Here is a 27,029-nt window from a genome sequence, read left to right as displayed (position 1 = left end):
GAATGATTCTAGAAATGAAGAGTTTGTCATATGAGGAGCTGCTGAAGACTCTGGGTCTGTACTCAACAGAGTTTCGAAGGATGGGGAGGTCTCATTGAAAACTAAAGAATATTGAGAGGCATGGATGGAGTGGAAGTAGAAAAGACTAGGACTCAAGAGCCTCAAAGCCTCAAAGTGAAGGGATGACCCTTTAGAACAAAGAAGTGGAGGAATTTCTTCAGCCAGAAGGTGTTGAATCTGTGGAGCCCATTGCTGCAGATGGCTGTGAGTGCCAAGTCATTGAGTGTGTTTAAGTCAGAAATAAATAGGTTCTTGATTAGTAAAGGGATCAAAGGTTACAGAGTGAAGGCAGGAGAATGGGTTGAGAAAAATATCAGCCTGATTGAATGGCGGAGCAGATTCGGTAGGCCAAATGGTCTAATACTAATCCTATACCTTATGGTCTTACTGCACCTGTCACAACTTTAAAAAAGTCATCTCCATGACACTTAAGGATAGGCAATAAATATTGACCTAACCAGTAATGCCACATCCTGTGAATGAACTTTTAAAAAGGCAATTGCCATTCTCTAGTTTATTCATCAGGTTAAGGTTTGTCTAATAGATTCTGGATTAAATTTAAATAAACTTGGCAGTTAACTGTCCGTCATCACTTACTGGTACATTCTCTATGACAATGCCTTTAACCATCAGAGTCCATTTTCTAACCGATCAGCACTCTCTTCATATATATATATATATATATAAATGTTGTTCACCCTTTAATTTGCAAATGTCTTGATGAATACACTAAATGTTTTGACAAAACCTTTCCTTTTCAGTAAAGTTTTCCATCATTAGCCAGATGTGACAAAATTGTGATACACAGTCTGACAAAATAACAGTCTTTAATTGTGATAACCAAGCAGATGTGAAACATTTACTATTTCAAGTGCAAAAATTTCCGATCATAAATTAGTAGGCCCTTGGTATTGCTGAAGGTGAGTCAGAGATTACGTATTTGTGGATATAGCAATTCATCGTCACTGAAAGAATTTGGAACAAATTTTGACAGTGACCTCTCAAGAGACAGCTGAACAAGTATGTTTGATTGATATCTGGACATTATTTCAGCATGTAGACAGGTAAATAAATAAATAGTTACTTAAAATACATTTCTTTATAAAACATAAGGGAGTACCACTTTAGTGTGTTTGTTACATGCATCTTAATTTTGTTTTTGTGTGCATTGGCAGGTAGTTTTCAGACTGATTCCCGGTATGGCAGAACTGTCATGAAGAAAGATTGGATCGACTGGGCCTGTGCTTATTAGAATTTAGAAGAATGAGGAGGGAGGATCTCATTGAAACATATAAAATCCTGATGGAACTGGACAGGCTAGATATGGGAAGAATGTTCCCAATGTTGGGGAAATCCAGAACTAGGGGTCACAGTCTAAGAATAAGGGGTAAGCCATTCAGGGCTGAGATAAGGAAGATTTTCCTCACTCAGAGAGTTGTGAACCTGTGGAATTCTCTCCCACAGAAAGCTGTTGAGGCCAGTTCATTAGATATACTCAAGAAGGAGCTGGACATGGTCCTTGTGACCAAAGCAATCAAGAGGATTGGACAGAAAGCAGGAATAGGATACCGAAATTGCATGCTCAGTAATGATCATATTGAATGCTGGTGCAGGCTCAAAGGGCTGAATGGCCTACTCCTATACCAATTTTCTATGTTTCTATGTTTAAACTCTCAGGGCTAAACTAAAACTTAAGTTTCACCCCTTTTAATACTGTAATTTGTTTTCATTTTGGTTATTTTTTCAAAAAGAAATGTTCAAGATTTTCATTGAATTCATCGTTGGGATTATGACTTGTATTGTCTGTATTCCTATTAAGAGTAGCTGGTGTAGATGCTTGTAAAAGAAAACCCTTGTGTTTCAGTTTTTACATGATTGCTGACAAAATATCAGACAACAAGCAATTAATTCGTTTTTATGCATGTTGACTGTTACAGAGACAAATGAAGCAGCCAGTCCAAACCGGTAACATTCCTTAACTGACAAATGAGTAAACAAAGAGCTAGGATCTTGTGGCACAGTGGTAGTGTCCCTATCCCTCAGCTAGGAAATTTGGATTCAAGTCCCACTTGCTCTGAGGTGTGTCATAACACATCCAAACAAGTTGACTGATATAACAGGAGATTGATCGACAGAAAGCAGAGAGTATACATCAATGGGTGTCTTTAAAAAAAGGGCTCTCATGCACCTCCTTTGTTTCTCTCACTATCCTCCTTTTGTTGTATGAACTTGAAGCTACAACCTTCTAATTCAAGGTGGACGTTATCGTGAAGTTGTGTCTGACCCCTTGCTTTCTGTCTTTTCTGAGGCTTCTGCCTCCTCGAACACAGAACTCCCTCAGTATTGTACTAGAATGATGGCCCATTGTACGTGTTCAAGTCCTGATGTAAAGCTTGAATCCTCATTTGAACTTTTATCATCTACCTAGAATTAAGTCTTCAGAGGATAATAAAGCTACAAATGATGACATATCCCGCTCTGTATACATGTTGGAGGTAAGGATGACACAAACAGTCTCCAGTGGGACATAAACAGATTGAGTGAATGGACGAAAACACAGCATATGGAATATGATGTGGGAAAATGTGAGGTCGTACACTTTGGCAGGAATAGAGAAGGTGAATATCATAAAGTGAAGCAAGACTGTGGGAAACTGCAGCACAGAGGAATTTGGGTCCTCAAACATGAATAAAATAAAATTAGCATCCCAAGTTCAGCTGGAAGGCAAATGGAATAAAACAAACAGCCGTGGATGTTGGAAGTCTGAAACAAAATCAGAAATTGCTGGAGAAACTCAGCAGGTCTAGCAGCATCTCTGGAGAGAAAACAGGGTTTATGTTTCAGGTCCAGCGACCCATCTTCAGAATGCAAATGGAATGTTGGGCCTTCAGTTCAAAAGGAATGAAGTATGACAATAGGGAAATCTTGCTAATACCATACAAGGCACTAGTTAGACCACACCTCGAATATGTATAGCTGAGGTTCCCTTATCTAAGGAAATTTATATTGAAATTGAAGGCTATTCAGAGAAAGTTCACTAGACTGATCCTGGGTATGGAGGGATTTTCTTATGAGAATAAGTAGGCCGGACCTGCATTCATTGGTGTTTAGAACAACGAGAGGAGATTTTATAAAGACATATAAGATTCTTGAGGACTTCACAGGGTGTATATGCTAGACGTTGCTTCATCAGTGGGAGAGTCTAGGACCAGTGAACAATGTCTATGAGTAAGGAGTTACCCATTTAGGACAGAAATAGAAATTCATTAGCTTACAGGATAGTGAATCTGTGAAATTCTTTATTGCAGAAAGAATTACTGGCTGAGATAGATTTTTTTATCAATTACAAAATCAAGGATTATGGGGATGAGACAGGAAAATAGATTTGAAGATTATCAATTCAACCATGATCTCATTGAATAGCAGAGCTGACTTGAAGGGCTGAATAGCCTACTTTTGTCCGCACATATAAAGATTTGTCTTTTGTGTTACGATTACCTACATTACTATTACTCAGCTGTTGATCCAATATATTCAGTTCCTCAGAATTCTTGTCATAGAACATAGGAACATTTTAGATACAAGATGCTTTCTTTACTTCTTTCAGTTACTCCATACTGAAATTTTAGAATTCATTCCAAGCCATGCTGAACAGATCTTAGCAGTTTGAGTGCAATGTTTCAGAGTTCCAGCAAGACACATTATTTTACCTCTGTCTTTCCATTTGCTGTGACTTCTCTTTTATAATACACCAAATTTCTGGAAATTCTGCCTCAAATGTTCTTATGTCAAGGCTCAGTCATTTTGAATTTTCTTAGATGTGTCAGTCTTGACTAATATCTGTCTCTCAGGTAAATATTAAAATGTGCAGGAAGTATGGAATTAATTATAGCACTTTCTTGAGGTCTATCACACAATACTGAAGGTAATTTGGAATTTTAGCCAATAGGGTGGCACAGTGGCTCAGTGGTTAGTACTGCTGCCTCACAGTGCCAGGGGCTTTGGTTCAATTCCACTCTTGGGTGACTGTGTAGAGTTTTCATATTTTCTTCATGTCTGTGTGGGTTTCCTCCGAGTGCTCCAGTTTCCTTCCAAAATCACAATCATATGCAGATTAGGTGGATTGGCCATGATTAATGGCCCATAGTATCCAGGGATGTATAGGCCAGGTGGATTAGCCATGGGAAATGCAAGGTTGGGGAGTCAATCTGGGTGGGATGCTCTTCAGAAGATTGGTGTGGACCTGATGGGCTGAATGCCCTGCTTTCACACTGTAGGGATTCTATAAATCTAATTGATAGGTACTTCATTTTCCAACCATCTGTACCAAATTTCTAGTGTGAAAAATAGTTGCCAACTTGCACTCTATAACGTTTCAGTTGATTACCCAATAATTGATCACTGCTTGAGTCTCTGCACAAAGCCTATTGCTGAAAAGATTTGTAGCACAGCTTTAATTACCACGGCATAAATGTTGTCACACATCTTAAAATCTGTCATTGGCAAATTCCATTGTTTGCTTGAGCTGACAAGTGGCAAGTAATATTACACTACACTCTGGAGAATTTAACCACTTTTCTTTGGCATTCAATGGCATTATAATCACTGAATTCTCCACTATCTACATCCTGGGGTTAACAATTGATCAGAAACTGGATTGGCTTAGCCATCTTAATAGTATGGCTATAAGAGCAGGTCAGATGTTGGGAATTCTGCAATAGGTAACATCTCCTGGCTCATTAAGGCCTGTCTACCATCTACAAGGCAGAAATCATGAGTGCGAAGGAATACTCTCCACTTGCCTGGACTGGTGCTACACAAAAACAATGTTCAAGAGGTTCAACACCAACTAAGAGAAAGCATCCCGCTTGACTGGCATTCCATCCACCACCTTTAATATGCACTCTCCCACTGCTGATGCATAATGGCAGCACTGCTTATCATCTACAAGATACAATGCAACAACTTATCAAGGCTCATTTGGCAGCACCTTCTAAATCCTCAACCTCTTTACAGAGTATGGTATACATTATGAGTGTACTCATTGATATGGTCATAGAGTCATACAGTATGGAAACAGACCCTTCAGTCCAACCAGTCCATGCTGATGATAATCCCAAACTAACCTAGTCCCATCTGCCTGAGTCCCATGTCCTTCCAAACATTTCTTATTCATGAACTCCCCAAATGACTTTTAAGCATTGTAACTGTATCCACATCCAACACTTTATCTGAAAGTTAATTCCACACATGAACTGTGTATAAACAGGTTTCCCCTTATGCCTTTTTTAAATCTTTCTCTTCTCACTTTGAAAATATGCTCCCTAGACTTGAAGTCCCCAATCCTAGGGAAAGGATACCTGCCGTACGCCCCACCTCTACACCTCATGATTTTATAAACCTCTATAAGGTCACCACTCAACTTCCTATGCTCCAGTGAAAGAAATCTCAGCCTATCCAGCCATCTTGACAAGGAAGTATATGACTATTTCTTGCTATTGCTGGGGTAAAGTCCAGGAACTCACCCTAACAGTAATGCAGGTGCCCCTACAGCTCTGAAGCTCACTAGTATCTTCTCAAGGTCAAGTAGGAATGGGTTAGCCAGCAACATCCATATCCTATGGATGAACAAATATAGTGTCAAAATCTGGCATGTCTCATAAGCATTTAACAGTTCACCTTTCTTGTGGATTTCATCCATGAACACTAATAAATGAATCAAACTTACATCACTATCTAACAGGCATCCATCTCAAAAAACAACCTATTTTCTTGGAAGAAGCAAATTCCCCAAGCCATGTCATGTTTTCTCTTTGAAGAGATGAAACCTGTATGCACATATTCATTTCTTTCTTCCACTAGTCATGTGGTTCAGACTCTGAGAACATTGGAGGGTAATCTAACTCGATAAATTATAATTAATTTCTGTCATTTTCCACAACAGCCCCTAAGAGACTTGTTAGGTGTCTGAAAAATGTTGCTTCGCTTCCAATCTTCAACCAATCTTGTGAAACCAATTTATTATAGTGATTGGGACAAGGTTAGCCAAGTGGACCTCATAGAATTTGAGTTCCCTGATTTGACCAGATTAACAGTCCCAATCAGGGAGTCCTGGCTGACAGATATAAACAGGAGTGCCAGAGGTTCTGTTCACTCAAGAAGCCGACTCTGAGCTACCTGGGTCAGTGTCATGTACTATGCACATGTAAATAAAGGGTCACTTGGTGACAGATTACTGGCCTCTGCGGATTTATTTCAGTGGTGTTGGGAGAAAAACATGGCCTTGAGGAGATTCACTTGCAACAGTAGTTTTTGAGTTGGGGTAAGCATTTCTGGCATCATGCTGTTATTCTGTTATTTGACTCATTCAATTTTGCTGTCAAAGACTGGGTCCAGTACGGGGAAAGAATGCATTTTGTTTTCCAGGAAAATGACACTGGGGCAGATGAAAAGCAACGAGTAATTCTCCAGATAGTTTGTAGACCTGGAGCTTTGTCGGTTATTAGGAGCCTAACATTTCCTGAGGCACAAGATACAAAAACCTCTCGAGAGTTCACAGATTTAGTTAAGGATTTAGTTACGGCCCCAAGCCTCCTCTAACTCTGAGATGCTATTGGTTTTTATTCAGCAGATTGAGGACAAGGGAAACCCGTATCGGGATTTTTGATGAATTAAAGATGACTGGCAGAGGTATGTGATTTTGGGGTAACACTGAATGAGATGCTATAAGAGACTATCTGGCATGGGGATTAGTGATGTAACCGTGCAAAAGCACCTACTGGCTGAAGCCTAGCCAGATTTCAAACAGGCACTGCAACTGGCTTTGTCAGTAGAAAATTGGGCAGGCGGAGCCTACGAGTTACAATGTATTCAGATGGAAGTGGACACCCTTGACAGGCCAACTGAGCTGAGGGAAAACCACTTGAGTAAAGGCAATTGCGTAGCCTCACTCAGCATTTCGTGAACAGAGGGACTTTTGGAATATTGTGTGCAATCTTGTCTCCTTTCTAACGGAAGGATGTTGTGAAACTTGAAAGAGTTCAGAAAAGATTTACAAGGATGTTGCTAGGTTTGGTGGATTGGCGTTATAGGAAGAAGCTGAATAGCCTGGGGCTGTTTTCCCTTGGAGAATCAAAGGCTGAGGGGTGACTTTATAGAAGTTTACAAAATCATGAATGGCATAGGGCATGGATAGTACAAGATCCTTTCCCTGGAGTGGGAAGTCCTAAACTAGAGGGCATAGATTTAGGTGAGAAGGAAAAAATATAAAAGGGATCTAAGGGGCAACTTTTTCACAGAGGGTGATACATGTATGGAATGAGCTGCCAGAGGAAGTCATTGAGGCTGGTTCAATTACAACATTTAAAGGGCATCTGGATGGATATATGAACAGGAAAGGTTTAGTGGGTTATTGGCAAATGGGACTAGATTAGTTTAGGCTATGACTTTAAGTCAGGCCACAGCAAAACCCCAAAACAAAACTAGGTCTTGGCCAAACGGGTTAACATTTTCTCGATGAACCAGGCTGATAGGCCATTGTGGTTGCTGCCAATGTGTAGGCTCAAGACAGCAAATGTTAACCACTTGGCCTTAGGCTGGTATCCAGGAGAATGCACACTCTGGAAAGTCCATCTACATCTGGTTTGTAACTGTTAAATTGCCTTTGCAATCACCAGACTAGAACCAATCAAAATAGATGTCTGGTTGAATGGTCACACAATTCTACTGGAGATCAACACTAGCATGGCTGGGCCGACCAGATCTCCCAGTCATTGCCCATTTTAATTCCACTTCCCACTCTCGTTCTGACAGGACCATTCTTGGCTTCCTTCAATGCCACAACGATCCACACCGCAACTTGGAGGAACAACACCTCATCTTCCACCTGGGCAGCCTGTAGAGTTCTCCAATTTCAAATAACTTCTTTTTTTATGCCCGTTCCCCTTACTTCCCACCAACCGGATTCATTCCTCCCATTGACCAACCAGGTTGTACCTATCTTCACCTATCCCCACATCACCACCCTGCTGCGGCTACCCCCTTTATCTTCAGCTCCCCCCACTCCCACCCTCAGTCCTGAAGAAGGGTTACACCCAAAACGTTGACTTCTCTACCTCCTGATGCTGCCTGGCTTGCTGTGTTCTTCCAGCCTCTTGCCGGTTTACTCAGTGATTGTGGAAGAATTCTTTACCAAAATTCACTCTGGATTCCAATCCTTACATTTTTGTAAGACCTCGACCAGGCTGAGAATCTACACTGCAAAATCCCTACAGATTATGGGTACAACTTTGGTTCTGGTCTCTTATGAGAAGCAGCTAGTTCAGTTATCACTGATTGTAGCAAAAGGCCCAAGCTTGATGGGTTGAATGATTTGACTTGATTTGCTTGACAAATACCTGGAAGTTTTCCAGGGAGGACTAAGGGGACTATCAAAGGGGGCAAGGCCACCTTTCAAATTGACCAAAAAGCAATTCCGTGATTCTGCAAGGCCTATCCAGTGCCATTTGTTTTATGTGCAAAAGTAGAGATAGAAATCAGGAAGCTGGAAAGTAAATGAATCATCAAACCAGTACAGTTTGCAGTATGGCCAGCATTGGTCGTATCGAATGTGAAGTCTAATGGGTCAGTTCACCTTTTGGGGATTTCAAAATAATGGTAAACTGCTTTTCAGAGCTGCATAAATACCCAATCCTTCGCATGGAGGACTTATACGCAAAACAGACAGGGACGCTGTCCTTTACAAAGCTGGATACTTGCAAATGTGGTTAGATGAGAATTTCCAGAAATATGGTACAATTAATACCTATAAGGGTTTGTACCAATATATGAGACAATGGAGAACATTTTACAAGGTCGACCTCAGGTCTGCATTTATCAGGATGATGTGCTAATAACCAATAAACAGCGTTAAGAGCTTCACCGGAGGCTCACTGATTATGTTACCTAATATGGTGATGAAACAACTGAAAATGAACCTTCTAGTTCAGAGAGCAAACTTATATCCAGAATCTCAACCTGAGCTACAAATCTTCTCAAACTTCGCTAGCATTTGGAGAACTTGGATATAATGCTTAAACATTTCTGCAAGGAAGATATTAAACCTTAGGAAGGAAAAATGTGTGTTCCTGGCACCCCAAGTAACCTAAAGGGCTAAAGAGTTGACAAGACAACACCTGTTGGAAGATAAAGGGAGGGTGATCAAAGGTGCCTTGGCCCCCAGCTCTGTACCAGACCTGAGTTCTTTCATGGGTTGGTGAATTATTATGGAAAATTCATACATAACTTCACTGGCCTCCACTGTCACCCTTACATTTGCTATTTAAAAAGGGGCAGCCTTAGGAATGGTCTCATTGCCAAATGTAGCTTATAGAAAACTGAAGAAGCAGCTGTCAACTAAGGTGCTGGCACACTACGATCCTAAGCAAGATGTGGTGCTGACGTGATGCCTCCCTGTACGGTATTGGGGTAGCATTGGCTCACCAACGGCCCAGTGGAGATGAACGCCTGATAGTGTATGCTTCCCAGACCTTGGCAAACACTGATCGCAAATATGCCCAGATAGAGAAGGAAGGTTTAGCAGTCATCTTTGGTGTGAGAAAGTTCCACCAATACCTTTGTGGACGTAAATTTGTAATAGCAATGGACAAAGCCCTACTAGGATATTTGACAAGATCATGACCTTCAGAGCTAGAAGGTCGAATTCAGTGGTAGGCTCTAATTCTATGTGCGTATAATTGCAAGTTGGATCACCATCCAAGAGGTCAAGTGGCAAATGCGGGCACATTGAGCAATCTCCAACTGGTGATGTACCACAATGGTATCACCATTAGAAGTGTCCATTTTGGTTTTAAACTTTCTGGACACCCTTCCTGTTACTACTGACAATATCAGACTGTGGACACAAGAAGATTCCATCCTGGCAAAACTAAAACAGCTAGTGGTGATGAGGAAAACAAAAGTGCTATCACAAACAGGATTGAAACCTTTTTTGACCTGGTGAGACCAGATCACCATACAGGCTGGCATAGGGGGAAGCAAGAATGATCGCCCCAAGTAAATGTTGCTGCCAGGCATAGCTGCATTGGTGGGGCAGTGCCCAGAGTGCCAACAGGATAAACATTATCACCAGCACCTCCCTCACATTTGTGGGAATGGCAGGGTAAACCCTGGACTCAGTTACATGGACAATGCTGGTCCTTTCATGGGCTCTATGTTCATAGTCATTGTGGACACCCAATCAAAGTGGCTTGATGTGCGTGGAGCTCAGTTATCAAACCTGGGGATGACTGAGAAGCTGTGAGCATCTTTTACAATACACAAACTCCTGGAGATGTTGGTCACCGACAACAGGCCATCATTTAACAGCAGGAAATTTGAGTTTTTCCGAAAGTTAAATGGCATTTGACATGTAAGGACAACTCCATACCATCCATCCTCCAATGGTCTGATGGAAACAGCAGTTTAAACTTTGAAGGCAGGTGTAAAGAAACAATTTACAGCTTCACTTGATACCAAACCGTCTCAGTTCCTGTTTGATTATAGGACCACCCCTCCTGTAACTACAGAGATAGTTCCAGCAGAGTTGCTAATGGGGAAAGACTCTGCTCCAGTTTAAATATGATTTTCCTGGAGCTGAGGATGAAATGATATCAGGAACGCCAATGCCACACTCCTCTAAGCAAAAGAGACAGTTTACTTCAAGGAACAAAGTTTGGTGTCGAAGCCATAGGAATGTCCCTGCATAGGTAGGGGACATGGTTGATGTGAGATCACATCCCATGATGTACAAAATTCAGGTGGGAGAGTTGGTCCTGAACAAGCATGTGGTCCACATGATAACTTCAACCTCGCAAAAGGGGCAGGAGCAAAACATACCTGGCCCCTCAGAACAGTGAAAATGTTATAAGCTGTGAGTTCTCCCACTCTACCTTGTGTCAAAGAATCCTCTGAGGATGAGGTGGACATGGTGGATGTTGTAGCCTCGCCTGCGTTACTGCCTGAAGAAGATAAATTTCTTTCGAGATGCTCTGGGTGCAAGAGGCGGGTTATGGCCCAACATATGTCACCAGTATCTGAGGAAGAGTGGGAGGAACCGGACATGATGCAAAAACACCCAGGAGAAGCTGCAGGAAAAAGAATGGACCTAAGTCCCAGGACGTAGTGGGGTAGAGATGTAGTGACTGGAACAAGGTCAGCCAAATGGACCTCACAGAATATGAGTACTCTGATTGGACCAGGTTAACAGCCCCAAACCTTGCTGACAGATATAGACAGGAGTGTCAGGGGTTCTCCTCATTCTAGGCGCCGGCTCTGAGGTAGCTGGGTCAGTGTCACGTACTATGCATGTGTAAATAAAAGGTGACTTCGTGATGGGATACTGGCCTTCGTGGAATTTCAGTTTAACTACAGAAAACCAGTTATTCCACAAGATACACCTTACAAAAATATATCTCATCTGCTTCTATTTCTACCTCAAAAGTATAAATTAATCCCTAGTTAATGACCATCAACTGCATATAAAAAAATACAATTGATCAATGGATACACAATTAACAAGTTATCTCACAGAGAATTTAGTTTAAGTTATTGCTCATGGAATGCATCGCAATTACTACTATTTTATGTTCCAGTTCCTGTCGAGCTACATTGGTTGTGTGTCCATGAGTTACTAATCAATTATGTGTAAGGAGGCATATTTAAGTGCTTAATCTAACATTATTTGGAAGTGTTATATTTTGGACCAATAACTCAAATCGCTTTTTAAACAAAATGCCTTTGGGAATGTGCAGATTATGTGGCAATCAGTCATAAATAAAACAGGTCCATTGGTCAGGTACAATATATTTATTCACTAACCAAATGCTTTTTGAAGATATTTATTGTGGACAACAGATGGAATTCGGAAGGCTAGAAATAGGTAGTGAGTGCCATTTCAACTTCATTGGGGGAGCAACTTCAAGGCAAGTGCATGAGAACTGATACATTCTCAGTGAGTGCACCAAATTGTGATCACCCATCAGTGTTTTATTATGAACTGAATGGCGAAGTTGTAGTGTTTCCTGCCTCTGAGCCAGTGACTCTTGGTTTGAGTCCCACTACAGGACTGAGGAAGATGTGTTCATAATGCAGCTGAACAGTTGGATATCAGCCTGAAAATCCTTCCTAACATACTCCAAATGCAGGTGGTAAGAGTAGGAGAGACTGCTGCTGCCCACAATGCTGGACCTCAGCATGTGTCACGTCATACTCCGCAGCAGATTAGTTCTCTGGCAAATGTCATCACACTTATCCTGTTGACACTCAGTTGAATGTAACAATGCACATCATAATTGAAATGCTCCTCTCTACATCCCTCCTTTGGTTTCTTGCTGTTTGCCCACCAACAAAATCCCACAAGATGCTTGAAATCAGCAAGGCTTCATGTCACTTACTCACTCCACGATGACACATTCAATCCTTCCACTGCCCTGCCTGCAATCTAGGTTTCCCATATAGAGCTACCTTCCTGAGGGAATTCTACCAGCAGGCATCTTTTTGATCAAGGGATGGGAATCAGTGGTCACTAACAAGATTTTGTGACGGACCTCATCTATTGAATGGTAGGTTTTGATGTACCATGGTGACAGTGGTTATTACTAGATAGGTCCAGGATACGTCAGGGTCCTTGTGCAGCCAAGTACCACCACAGGGCATCAGTACAAATCCCTTATGCAGTTGTGGAGAGACACAAGCAATGCCGCACTTTACCGAGGAGTGTCCCTTCTACAGACTAAATAGCAACCACCTTCAACTATGGAAATGAGGAGGCTATTGCTTGTCTTTGGGGATGGACAATTAATAATAAAGTGTTAGAAAGGAAATTGAAGCCCTGATCATCGCTACTCATGGCGCCAAGCTATGAATTAAAGAGGTTCATATTGTCACAGTAACTCTGACTTATTGGGGAGCTTATTGCTCTGCTGGTGCTCATTGCCAATGGCATTGGATTCCATCTTGGTTCTGGCTCAGGTATATTGGGAACCTGCCCCCTTGCCTTGTCCACAGTGGAGGTCATGGCTGTCGATGATACTTGCCTTCAGGTAGAAAACTGTAGACGATGTTAAAACAAGAATCGGTTACAATTTCTGTATATTTAGGAAAATTCCACAGAATATGTGCATTTCATAAGGGAACCCTCCCCCACTGCCCTCATCACTACCAGTAGGTCCAAACAGTCAGCTCTTAGCCTCAAGCACTTGAATTACTCATGCATCTTTCCTCTCTGTATACATAATTGAAGACTGAGGAATTATTATTCATGAGCACTCAAGACAAGCCCAAAATACATTGGCGTTAAAATTCTTACAAATTAGGAAGATTGTTATTATATAAGCTGCAAAACTAATTGGGTAGTAAATATTAATTATTTAACAAAACCACAATATTTGCCACTTGATTAATTTTGGAAAGTGAGGTATTGAGAGCTATATATTTTGATGAATGCATGTTTAGGTGCTACTTTCTTCATAGTGCATTGAGATAAATTTGACAGTTTTCATTTCAGATGGATGCTAATAACTTAAATGATTAAAACGTTTGGTTTAGTTTCAGTTTTGTTTTAGGATCCTGAGTATTATTTTTTGTATTTATTCCTGTCCTGTATGCCGGATAGTTGGTTCAGATGACTAGAACTCCAATAATATGGGTTTGATTTCTGTTCCAGCTGAAGTAGACGCGACCTTTTTTTCTTTAACGGCATCAACGAACTGGCCTAGGATCCGTTTGTTACATTATGTCCACAAAAAGAAAAAGAACGTAAGGATCGAAAGGGGCCTCACTGCTGTCAGAAATCCATCTGAGGTCCACAGCAGGTGCTGCTGCCTTGTAGCTCCCAACCCCCACTAGGGTCATGAGTCAGTTTGGGAAGACCCGTAATCTATGCCAAAAAGACAGAAAATATTACTAATAACTCCAAGTCAGCATTGGTTTAGTGACAGCCAGTTGTATTACCTGACATTCTGATAGATTTGGGGAAGCAGGGAGAATCCAACCGTTGTCCATTTTGAGTGAATGTATTCCTGAAGATTTTTATTGAATGACCTTCTGTCGCCAATTACTCCACTCTGTTTCTCTGTGTTTTTCTCCCCCCTTGCTCCTCACAGACCCCACACTTAATCTTAGTTGTGCAAAGAAAATGAGGAAACACTCTCAGATGCCCTGATTATGGTCCTAGTTTTCTCACATTTGTTCTTGGAGACTTTAAGACAATCCCGTCAAGACCTTTGCTGAACACAAGCATGATGTAGTATTGCAATGCTGGGAATTGCTGTCTTTCAGACATGGTGTTAAACTGCCCATCTCAAATGGATATGTTTATGGCTTTATTTGAAAAGAAGGGAGTTAGAATAGTGGTGGTTTGCCTGAACTGTAGCAGTAAAATTTATTTATTTTGTTTTTTTTTGAGAGAGATTACTGCAAACACATTTTCTGTCTTTTAAAAAAATATATTATGACAGTGATGACACTTCAAAAGCACTTCATTGGCAGCAAAGTATTTTTGGATAGATTGAGCTTTTGAAAGATGCTACACAAATATAAGTGCAGTCACCGTTGAATCAAAGCCAATCCCATTGCTATAATCTCTCCTAAGACCAGTATGAATGAAACAGATTAACTGGTACATTTTGTTTGGAAGAATGAGGAGTTAAAACATAAAACAAAGGCACAATTCTAAAGGGGTGAAGGGGCAGAGAGACCTGTAGTTGTGCACAAATCACGAAAGGTAGAAGGATAGATTCAGTTCGCAGTTAATAAGGCATATTGGATCCTGGGCTTCATAAATGATAAGTGACAGACAAAAGTAAGAAATTTATGTTGAAATCTTATAAGACAACTCATGAAAAGTTTAGCCTCAACTAGAGTACTTTGTGCAGCTCTGCCCACAATTTATAAAGGATGGAAAGCATAAATGCTTTAAGGGAATGATTCCAGCACTAAGAAATTCAGTAAGGATACATTGCAAAACTGGGGCTGTTCTCTTTAGAGAAGGAAAGGATACATACAGGTCTTCAAAATCATGAGGAGCCTGAAAAAAGTAGACAGGGAGAAACTGTTCTCATTTATGCAGGGCTGAAGATTTTGAGGGAATTGACAAAGGAAGCAACATGAGGAAAAATCTTTCTACACCAATAAGTGGTTAGGATCTAGACTGCATTACCTGAAAGCATGGTGGAACAATGGCTTTCCAAAAAGAATTGGATAATTATCTGAAAAGTGAAAATTTCCAGGTCTACAGAGTAAAGATAAAGGACCAATTGGGTAGTTTTTACAGAGTCAGTATGGACATGGTGGGCTGAATGGTCTCTTCTGTGCTGTGAATGGGAGAAAAAAAGAGTTCATGTTTCCATGTATGTAAAGTGAGTAGATAGGAGAAAATTTAAGAAATACACTAGTGAATTTGTAAGTGCCTAGCAGAACCTTGGTCAAATTCCCATCTGAAGAACTGCATGAATCACTTAAGGGAAGATAAATTGACTTCAGAATTACATCACAGATTTACCAGAATTATAATAGTAAGGGACTAAACATGAGGATAAATTCACAATTGTCCTTGTAATCCCTCAATCTTAGAATAGTGGGCAAGGTATCAAAATTATTATAAAAAGCATTTGATATATATAAATGTATGCAGTTGGTAGGCATTCCTTGGCAGAGTCAAAACATGTGGTGCTGGAAAAGCACAGCTGGTCAGGCAGGGGGGTAGGGCTAGGGGGATGGTAGCTGGGAATGTGATATGCAGATAAAGGTGGGGGTGATGGTGATAGGTCAGAGCAGAGGGTGGAGTGGATAGATGGGAAGGAAGATTGACGGGTGGGACAATTCAAGAGGGCAGTGGTGCATTGGAGGGTTGGATCTGGGAAGAAGGTGGTGGGGTGAAGGGAAAGGGATACCTGGTGAAATTGACATTGATCCCATGTGGTTGGAGGATCCCAAGGCAGAAAAATTAGATGTTTTTCCTCCAGGTGTCAGGTGGCTAAAATTTGGCGGTTGAGGAGGCCCAGGACTTGCATGTACTTGGCGAAGTGGGAGGGGGAGTTGAAGTGTTTGCCCACATTGCGGTGGGGTTGTTTAGTGCAGTGTGTGTCGCAGAGATGTTCTCTGAAACGTTCCGCAAGTTGGCATCCTGTCTCCCCAATGAGAGGAGACCACATCTAGAGCAACGGATACAGTAGATGACATGTGTGGAGGTGCAGGAAAATCTCTGTTTGATGTGGAAGGATCCTTTGGGGCCTTGCACGAAGGTGATGGGGAAGGTAAGGGCGCAGATTTTACTTCCCTTGCGGTATCAGAGGAAGGTGCCGGGAGTAGAGGTTGAGTTGGTGAGCGTGTGGACCTAACAAGGGAGTTGCGGAGGGAATGGTTTCTGTGGAACACAGATAGGGGTAGAGAGTGAAATGCATCTTTGGTGGTGGGGTCTGTTTGTAGGTGTTGGAAATGGCGGAGGATGAGACGTTGTATCCAGAGGTTGCTGGGGTGAAAGCTGACAAATTAGAATGTATGGAATTTGGAATGAGAGTGAAAAGAAGCAAAAGCAATTAAATTATGATAAAATGCAGATTAGCCAATAGAGGAATGAGAGATTATCTCAAACACTGGATTCTTAAGGAACTTGATAGAATGTTTCCCCTCATAGTGAAGTCGAGGACCAGAGGGCACAGTACCACAATAAAGGGGTACCAATTTAAGACTGTGTGGAGAGGAATTTCTTCTCTCAGGGCTGCGGGAGTACAGTTCTTGTGTATATTTAAGACAGAGATAGATGCTTGATCAGTGGGAGGAATCAAGGGCTACAGGGAAAAGCCAGGAAAGTGATGTGAGGAATGCTGGATTAGCCGTGATCTTGTTAAATTGTGGAGCAGGCGCAAAGGGCCAAACAGCCTTCTCCTGTTCCTATTTCTTACGGACTTAGCAAATATCATGGAAGTACAGACTAATGGTCCACTCCTGTGAGTACCTTTGAACTATACTTAGTTGACCATTAACTTGGGGGAACCAGCAGAGTGTGAAAGATACCGTATGGGTACAAGTTTGACTTTTACATTCCAAAAAAATGTGTTTTTAAAACACACCCAAACGTGCACAGTTTTTTTTCCCCAAAATAAGAATCAAAATAAAACTGAAACCGTGCTTTATTCTCTCTGGTTTGCCTCTGGGCAGAAAGTGACCACACATTTGGGCACAACCAGGGTAAATTGTGCCAAGTTTGCATCTGAAGCTGAATGATTCCCATTACAGCATGCAGCCTTCGCCTTTTGATTGGAGTTTTGTGAACGCACTGACCCTCGCAGCATGATCACACACCGCCTTCTGATTGTACGAGGACGGGCGGGATGGGGCGGGATGGGGAGGGGGGGGGGGGGGAGGGGGGGGGGTGGGGTCCCGACGTTGGCTTCTACGGCCAATGAGAACTGTGGCTTCAGACGGTGAACCTTAAACTCAATCGCAATTACCTTGCTCGCCATTGGCTTGCCGCCGAAATTACCTCCGCCTACTCCGCCCCGCCCCTTACAGCCGCCTCCACACGGAGACCTTCAGCGTGCGGCATCCGCCATTTCGCCCGCAGTCGGCATCGTGCGGCTGCGCACGGCCGTACTCGCGATTGGCGGATCGGCCCGGTCACGCGGGAAAATCGAGCTGCCGATTGGTCCCTGCCGCGGACGCATCGGTTGTTCTGAATGGAATGGAGGTTTACAGTTGCGCCGGGGGGGGGGGGAGGGGAGGAGAAGGATGCGACCCGCTATCGCGATTGGTTGAATAAACAGCCGCGGCGGCGATTGGCGGGGCCGGGCGTGCGGTCGGGCAGCCGTGATTGGACGAGGGCGGGGCGGTGGTGGTGATTGGCGGGGCCGGGCTGCGCGGACGCGCTGCTGTGATTGGCCGAAGGCGGGGCGGCGGCGGTTGGGCTCGCGCAGTCAGGCCCGTGCAGCGGTTAGTACGTCTGGCGCTCAGTCCGAGAGGCGGCAACAGGAGCGGCAGCTGGAGGGCGGTTAGCGGCTTCCCCCCTTCCCCTCCCCTCACTGCACCTTTCCTATTTACCCCTGACCCCCTCCCCTCCCCCTTTTACCCCCCCGGTCCACCCCCTTTTCCCCTCTCTTTCCCACCCCCCCCACCTCCCTTCACCTCTCTCTCTCCTCTAGGTATCCCTCGGTCTGGCCGTCGTTGCCCCGAAGGGACGCCGACTATTGTTCCCGCCGAGCGATTCCCCCCACCCCCCCCATCTTACCGCCCCTTGTCCCTTCCCCCTCTCCCCAGCCCTGTTCCTGAGACCGGTTTCCCCGGCGCGGGGGCACCCACTGGACCCTCACTTGTACCCGCTTCTCCTCTTCGGTCCCAACCCTGGTTCCTGGCTCAGCTCCGGCCCGGTTTGCCCTGGACTCCCGGACCTGGTGAGTTTCAGTTAGATACCCTCTCCCCCCCCCCCTCCTTGTCTGGTATTTGTTGGCTATGCATTTTGTGTGTGTTCCCCCCCCCCCCACCCCCCAGCAAAAGTCCAGCTTCTCTCTCTCTTCCCCCCCCCCCCACCGGTCCGGGCGGCCTGCGCTGTGCTCCTGGGTGTGGTTTCCCGGCGGGCCTCGGACTTTGTGGCGTGGTCAAGGGGCCTGGGCCTTTGTGCCTGCCCTCAGCTGCCGGGCCATGTGGGTGCCCAGCAGGGCGTCCTTGGGCCGTGTGCCCCACTCCTGTGCAGGTGCTGCCAGCCCCAGCTGATACCCCCCCCCCCCCCCCCCCGGGCCGTCTGTCCACTCGCGAGCCCCTTGCCCGCCAGTGTGGGGGCTGTCTGCCAGCAGGCTTTTCATCTTGCGGATGATTTATTTCTGAACAGCCGCCCTGTTCTGAAATGTTATGCACCTGGTATTTTAAAAAAAAATCGCACAACGCCAGGTTGTAGTCCAACAGGTTTATTCGGAAGCACTGGCTTTTTCCCTGCTCCAAAAGCTAGTGTTTCCAAATAAACCTGCTGGACTATAACCATGTGTTGTGATTTTTAGCTTTGTCCAACTCAGTCCAGCATTATGCACCTGGACCTCCTAGTTTTTAGATAGGGTCTCTACCAGTGTGCTACAAGTGATCCTTCTCACGAATGATAGAAGTTTCTATTTTTACGTGGCTGCTTCAAGGCTTCCTCCTGAAGTCCTAATAGTTTGTTAAATTAGATGTTTTATGTTAGACTTGATTCTCCTCTAACATTTGTGTGCATGCATACTGGTTTAATAATGTTTGGCTGTATGTAAGGGTACATTTCATGCATATGATTTATAGTTATAATTTGATCATTGCTTTGAGAGTCAATGACTACAACCTAGTAGGAACAGGAATTTTAATTTTGGTTCTTCATTAATCCCTAAAAGTAAAAATTCAGTTTGGTTGCTCGTTTATTTGAGCTGTTTTGGCAAGAAAAACTAAATCTTATAACAGACTATATAATGTATTTATACATCACTGTAGTTAGTAAATGTTTACTGCAAATTACAGTCACCTTGTGTCTCTTTTTGTCTGGCCAATTGATGCTTCATAGTGCCAAGTGGGCTGTGTTTGAAATGTTGAGCAAATCCTGGCAGTCTTGGTGCTTGTTTGATGTAGTTTACATCGTCTCTTCCTTATGATTGAATGCCCCTTGCATCCAAATACCAAGTGGATTTCTTTTTCAATAAGGATTGTATGCTTTGGAAATGTTTTTTGTAGCAGTGACAAATCATGTCCAGTTAGTTTGAAATCTTACTGGCATGGATGTGACCGTTTCAAAAAAAGACAAGTTCTCAACTTTTAAAGTTAACTTTTAATTTTCTATCTTCATATTGGCCCCCTTTTTTTTTGAAGACTGGATCTGTGTTTGTGCTGAAATTTGATTGTGGGAGCTTGGGTAGGTTGTTTAGCTGTTAATGTACCTTTTTTGCTTTAGTTAATTCACTAACTTTTTTTCTCTATTGCTAGTAAATATTTATAAAAATGCAATTATGCTTATGTGCACAGTTGGTGTTTATCATCAGACTTTTGGTGTCAACTGACATTCTGTTCATGCCAGATAAGAGGCCAAAATTCATAGAATTGTGGTACGATTGTACCATAGGCCATTTGGTCAGTTGAGTGTTGCTTCTCTGAAAGAGCAATTTAAGTACTTTTATCCACTTTGCCCCATCTTTTCATTATCCTGCAGGTTTTTCTCCAAAGTTTGTACGAGTACTACTTTGAAAGTCCTGGTTGAATCTGTCTCCACCATGGTTTCAGGCAGTGTATACCAGAATCATACATGTTGCTATGTAAGGAGGTTTTCTTCATGTTGTCTTTGGTTTTTTGCCAATCATAGGAAACTGGTGTCCTGTGGTTCTTGACCTTTCTACTATTCATCTCTATAGACTCTTCAGACCACCGCCACCGTCATGAGAACAAACCCCTCATTTCTGGAACTGTTCTTTCAGTACCATTTTCCGATACTTTTAAATCTTTCCTATTGTTAGGGACTCAGATCTGGATAAAGTGCTCTAGTTGAAACTGAAGCTGATTTTTTAAAGGTTTGTGTAAACTTCCATACCATTATATTTCTACGTATATGTGAAACGCAGGATCTGGTACACCACCTAACTGTGCTGTCAATTTACTCTGTCACCTTCAATGTTTTATGTACAAATAACTCCAGATCCCTCTACTAGAATCATAGTCATCCCGCACGGAAACAGTCATTTCAGTTCAACCAATCTGTGCCAATCATAATCCTAAACTAATCCAAGGAAAGCGATGGGCCCAGACAGAGTACCAGGCTATGCACTCGGAGCATGTGCAGGTCAACTGGCAGAGGTCTTCTTGGACATCAAGTTATCCCTGCAGGAGGCCACTGTCTTTGCCTGTTTCAAGAGGGCCAATACCATCCCTGTGCCTAAGAAGGCGCATGCAGCATGTTTCAATGACTACCACCCAGTGGCACTAATTTCTGTGGTCATGAAGTGCTTTGAAATGCTGGTCGTGGCATTAATCAACTCCAGCCTGCCCACTATTCTTGACTACTCCAATTTGCCTAACGGACCAACAGATTCATGTTAGATGCCATATCACTTGCACTCCTCCCTAGAACATCTTGACATCAAGAACGGCTATGTAAGAATCCTACTCATTGACTACAGTTCAGCCTTCAATGCTGCCATCTCCTCGAGACTGATCACTAAACTTGGTGATCTCAGACTAAGCCCCACTGACTGCAACTGGATAGTTTCCTGACCCACAGGCCACAATCAGTGAAGCTTGGGGACAATATTCCATCGTAACTAACACTCAACTCTGGAGCAGCACCCCTCCCCTTAGGGGTGCGTACTCAGCCCCCTGCTATGTATTCACTGTATACTCATGGCTGTGTCAGTAAATTCCAGATTAATGCCATTTACAAGTTCACTAATGACACCACTAGAGTTGGTCAAATCTCAGGTGGCGATGAAACAGCCTACAAGCGGGAGGTGGAAGACCTGGAAAAATGGTGCACTGAGAACAACCTAGCTCTCAATGCCAGCAAAACCAAGGAACCAGTTATTGACTTTTGGCAGGATATTACTCATGCCCCCCTATACGTTAACAGCACAGAGGTGGAATGAGTGGAGTGTGTCAAGCACATGGGAGTGATCATCCACAACAGGCTTTCTTGGACTCATGTGGGTTCACTGATTTCAAAGGTGTAACAACGTCTCTTTCTCAGGCAGCTGAGGAAATTTGGCATGATAGGGAATAGCCTTGTCAACGTTTACAGGTGCGTCTTCGAGAGCATTCTGTCTGGATGTATCACTACTTGGGATGGTAACTGTACCATTCAAGATTGGAGACGGTTTCAGAGGGTGGTGACCTCAGCCCGGACAATCACAAAGGTCAGTCTCTCTCCTATAGGATCTATCTGCCAGGCCCACTGTCAAGGGAAGGCAGCATTCCTAAAGATCCATCCCACCCTGGCAATGCTTTTCCACAACCTCTACCATCGTGGAGAAGGTACAGAAGCCTGAACACGCACCAGATGGTTTCACAACAGTTTCTATTCTTATGTTGTTAGAATACTGAATGGACTCTCAAACTCTTAACATTTTCCTATACCTGTGTTTTTTGTTTTTTTGCCTCTGTTTGCCTATTATTTACAATCTATGCTGCTTATGTGATCTGCCTGTATTGCTCGCAAGGCAAAGCTTTTCACTGTGCCTTGGTGCACGTGACAATAAATTCAATTCAACTAGTTACACCTGCCTGTGCTTGGCACGTATCCCTCAAATTTCTTCTTTGTGAACTTATCCAACTGTCTTTTAAATGTTGTAACTATACCCACACCACCACCTCAAGTTCATTCCACACATGAACCATTCCCTTTTCAAAAAATAATTGCCCCTTTTTAAAACTTTTCTCCTCTCACCTTAAAATTATGCACCCTAGTCTTGAAATGCCCCACCCTGCCATTCGCCTTATCTATACTTATCGTGATTTAGTAAACCTGTAAGGTCACTCTTCAACTTTCTACAGGCCAGTGGGAAAGTATCCCAGCCTATCCACCCTCTCCCTATAACTCAAACCCTCTATTCCGGGCAATATTGTGGGAAATTTATTCTAAACTCCCACCAGTTTAATATCTATCTTATTACTGGGTGACCAGAACTGGACATTATTCTCTAGAATAACCCTCACCAATGTCTGTACAACCTCAATATAACATGCCAACTCCTTTACTCCAGTCTGAGCAATGAAGGCTGTTGTGCTAGATCTTTCTTAACCATCATATCTATATGTGCTGCTAACAAATAACTACGTACCCAAACCCCTAGGTCTGTCTTATTCTCTAACACACTGCTTTTAACTTTATGCGTCTTGGCCTTGGTTTTGCCAAAGTGTAATACCTTCAGTTTTATCCAAATTAAATTTGCATCTGCCACTCCACAGCCCATTGACCCAGTGATTCACGATATATTTGTATTTTTAGATCTTCTTTCCTGTTCGCTACACCAATTTTGGCGTCATCTACAAATGTACTAACCATGTCTTCTACATTCTCATCTAAATCATTTGTATAAATAACAAACAAAAGTGGACCCAGCTCAGATCCTTGTGGAACACTGCTGGTCACATATCTCCAGTCTGTAATCTGCAGTCCCTTTCGAATTCTACCAAACATGTCAAGTTTTGTTATCTGTGAACTTTGTTGCTTTTGTAAAACCAAGACTAGGACCTGATGTATCAACAAGACCAAGGCTACTAACAGATTTTTGAATGACACCTTCTAAAGTTTGCTTCAGTCCAAAAAATTCTAGTTGCCTTGACTGTTTGTCCCCTGCACAATTTTGTATCTACCCTATATGTTGCTTCTGTCCCTATTATTCTGCAAATCAACTTTGCTCATGCATTTGTCCTACACTTCATAAAATCCTGCTTGAAAATCCATGTATAGTACTTCAATAGCTTTGCTCTCATCAATTTCCTATAGTTTGGAACCTGTTATTTCTTCTAAACAGTCAATCAACTTAGTTAAACAGAATTTATCCTCCTCATGTCCATGGCTTACTTTAGTCTACACTTGTCTAAGTGACTTAGTTTTGTTATTATTTCTGTTAAATTGGGTTGTTCTGTACTTGCTGGATTTATTCCTCGTCTTTCCTGACTTCATTGATTCAGATGTGTCTACAAAGATAATATATAGTACTTTACTGACCTATTTTGAACTAGGTTTCTGGGAATGCAATAGGTCAGAAAGGAGGGTGGGGCGGATAGGTGGGAAGGAACATAGGTTGGACAGTTCAAAAGGGCAGCGCTGAGTTGGAAGGTTGGATCTGAAATAAGGTGGGGGCAGGGGAAGTTGGGAAACTGATGAAATCCACACTGATCCCATGTGGTTGGAGAGTCCCAAGACACAAGATAAGGCATTCTTCCTCCAGGTGCTGGGTGGCTAAATTTGGCAGTGGAGGAGGCCCAGGATTTGCACCTCCTTGGAGGAGTGAGAGTTCATGTTTGGTTACAGGGTGGTATGGTTGTTTAGTACGTGTGTCCCAGAGATATTCTCCTAACGTTCCGCAAGTTGGCATCTTGTCTCCCCAGTTTAGAGGGGACCATATCGAGAGTAATGGACACAGTGGATGTGTGGAAGTCCAGGTAAATTTGTCTGATGTGGAAGGGTTCTTGGACCCTTGGGCAGAGTTGAGGGGGAGGTGTGGGTGTCAGTTTTGCCCTTGCAGTGGCAGGGGAAGGTGCCAGAAGTGGAGGATGGGTTGGTGAGGGGCATGCACCTAACAAGGGAGTTGTGGAGGGAATGGTCTCTCTGGAATGCAGATAGGTGTGGGGAGGGGTCTGTTTGTTGGTTATGTCAGATGATGTGTCTGGGGGTTGGTGGGGTGGAAGGTGAGGACTAGATGGTTCTGTCCTTGTTGCGATTGGAGGGATGTTGTGTGGTGGAATTGGTCCTCCTGGGAGCAGATGCAGCAGAGGTGAAAGAATTGGGAATAAAGGATAGTGTTTTTACAGGATGCGGGGTGAGAGGAGCTGTAGTTCAGGTAGCTGTGGGACTCTATGGGTTTGTAGTAGATGGCTGTGTTAAGTTGGTTGCTGAAAATGGAGATGGAGAAGTCTGGGAAGGGAGGTGTCCAAGATGGTCCAGGTGAACTTTGGGTGGAAGGTAATCGTGAAGTATATGAACTGTTCAGCCTCCTTTTGGGAGCATGAAGTGGTGCAGATAGTCATCAGTGTAGTAGAGAAAAAGGTAGGGCATAGTGCCGGTGTAATTGCGGCAGGTGGTCTGTTTCATGTAGCCGACAGAGGCAGGAATAGCTGGGACCCGTGGCTACTCCTTTTGGTCTGGAGGAAGTGGGAGGGTTTGAAGGATAAATTGTTAAAGGCGAAGACCAGTTCAGCCAATCTAATGTGTGTGTCAGTGGAGGGGTACTGGTTGGGTTGGCAGGAGAGGAAGAAATGGAGGGCTTGGAGCCCTCCATCATGGTGGATGGGTGTGTACAGTAGCTGGATGTCCATGGCGAAGATAAGGTGTTGGGGGCCATGGAGGAGGTGGAGGGCATGAGTGGTGTCCCGAACGTATGTGGGGAGTTCCTGGACAGGATGGTGTCAAGGTATGCAGAGAGAAGTTTGGGGCAGGAGCAAGCTGAGATGATAAGTTGACTGGGGCAGCCAGGTTTGTGAATTTTAGGTAGGAGGTAGAACCTGACGGTGTGGGGTTCCGGGACTGAGGTTGGAGGCTGTTGGTGGGAGATCCCCTGAGGTGATGAGGTTGTGGATGGTTTGGGTGATGATGGTTTAGTGATGGAAGGTGAGGTCGTGGTCAAGGGGGCGTAGGAGGTGGTGTCTGCAAGTTGGTCTTGGCTTCAATGGTGTCGAAGTTGGTGTGCCAAACTACCACTATGTCCCCCTCCTCTACTGGTTTGATGGAGGCTGGGGTTGGAGCAGAGGGATTGGAGGGCTGTGAGTTGCAAGGGTGAACAGGTTGAGTTTCTGAGCACATTGTCTACTTGTTTGGGTTTGTTTAAGAATGGCAGACTGTTTATTGGGTACCAGTTCTTCTGCCACTCTCAGTTCTTGAATGCTGTCCTGGTGTAGCTCTTTTGTGGATGTTGGGATGATTGCTTCTGTAGTTAAATATCTGGTCTGTGTGTGTGGCTTTCCTGTAAATGCTGGTCTGCAGTTCTCCATTAATTGTTCGTTCCACTGTGACATCTGGGAAGGGGAGTCTGTTGTCCTCCTGTTGTGAAATTTATGCCAGTAAGGATGTTGATGTTGTAAGTTTCCTTCACAACTTGTTCTGTTTTGTGATGACAAAGGTGTCATCCACGTAGCAGGAAAAAGGGAGCACCCTCAACACACAGGAGAGGAAAGCCCTAATGGGAGTCAAAAGACAAATATTGTAATCCTACCTACAGACAAAGGGTGCATGACCATCATCGTAGAAAGAGCACAGTGTATTGAAAAGGTAAACTCACTGCTCGCAGATACAGACACTTATCAACAGGTGGCGATAGACCCGACTCCATAGCTAGAAAACCGTATCACAGTGACATTGAAGAAGCTTCATAAATCAGCCGAAGTTAACAAGACAGATCTCCCAAAAAAATGAAACCTGATGGATCAAACATACCTCGCTTGTATGAATTACCTAAGGTAGACAAACCAGGGCCCCCCCTCAGACCCATGGTTTCACTTCCTGGCACACCAGCATGCAGACTAACAAAGGAACTCCACTGAGAACTGAAATACTTAGTAGAAGACTCTTACCACTCCACCCAAGAATTCCTGAACGTCAGATCAAAATAGCAGAGGACGAAATAATGGTCTCCTTTTGATGTGACAGCCCTATTCACATCAAACTGGCCAAAGAAACACTGACTGCACTACTGGATGAACCAAGAATATGTATACCAGGCAGCTGCTTCAGCAAGGACAACTTTCTTAAGCTAGTGGACCTGTACCTCACTACCCACTTCACCTTCAATGAAAAGACCTACAAACACAATGGAACCCCATTGGATCATCAATATCTGGCTTCTTAGCAGAAGCAGTAATGTGGAGACTTGAACGAACAGCCCTCTCTATGATCCAACCCAAACTTTTTGGGTCTGCTATGTGGATGACCCCTTTGTCATCACAAAACAGAACAAATAATAAGAGGAAACCTACGATATCATCATCAACATCCTTACTGGCGTAAATATCACAAAAGAGAAGAACAACAGATACCCCTTCCTAGATGTCACAGTGGGATGAACAGTTAATTGGAGAACTGCAGGCCAGTGTCTTCAGGAGAGCAACACACACAGACCAGATACTTAATTCCAGAAACAATCATCCCAACTCCCACAAATGGAACTGCACCAGACATCATTTAAATGGGCCACAACACTGCAGCACTCAGGAACTACATGGGGTGGAAGAAAAATACTTGTACAGCGTATTCAAGAACAATGGGTACCCAATAAACACTCTGC

The 27,029-nt window shown here is 43.4% G+C and overlaps 1 protein-coding gene and 1 long non-coding RNA gene across 23 annotated transcripts in view; one reads left to right on the top strand and one right to left on the bottom strand.

The window, feature by feature from the left end:
• The window catches only part of LOC140481874 (uncharacterized), a 198,348-nt gene extending 180,689 nt beyond the window's left edge, over positions 1–17,659 (bottom strand). Inside the window, exon 1 of the long non-coding RNA XR_011961628.1 lies at positions 17,550–17,659. This is a non-coding gene — a long non-coding RNA (uncharacterized lncRNA). The remainder of the gene's footprint in view (positions 1–17,549) is intronic.
• A 365-nt stretch (positions 17,660–18,024) lies between these two features.
• LOC140481873 (poly(rC)-binding protein 3) overlaps positions 18,025–27,029 on the top strand; it is a 145,518-nt gene continuing 136,513 nt past the window's right edge. For 5 of the 22 annotated variants that reach the window (XM_072578472.1, XM_072578471.1, XM_072578469.1 and 2 more), the window contains exon 1: positions 18,025–18,485. The gene's annotated coding sequence lies outside the window, so the exon portion shown is untranslated. The remainder of the gene's footprint in view (positions 18,486–27,029) is intronic. The other 17 variants (XM_072578470.1, XM_072578465.1, XM_072578474.1 and 14 more) reach the window with 5 other exon arrangements.

Source organism: Chiloscyllium punctatum, chromosome 10 (assembly GCF_047496795.1).
Source record: "Chiloscyllium punctatum isolate Juve2018m chromosome 10, sChiPun1.3, whole genome shotgun sequence".
Lineage (NCBI taxonomy): Eukaryota > Metazoa > Chordata > Chondrichthyes > Orectolobiformes > Hemiscylliidae > Chiloscyllium > Chiloscyllium punctatum.
This window is presented reverse-complemented; position numbering and strand designations above follow the sequence as displayed.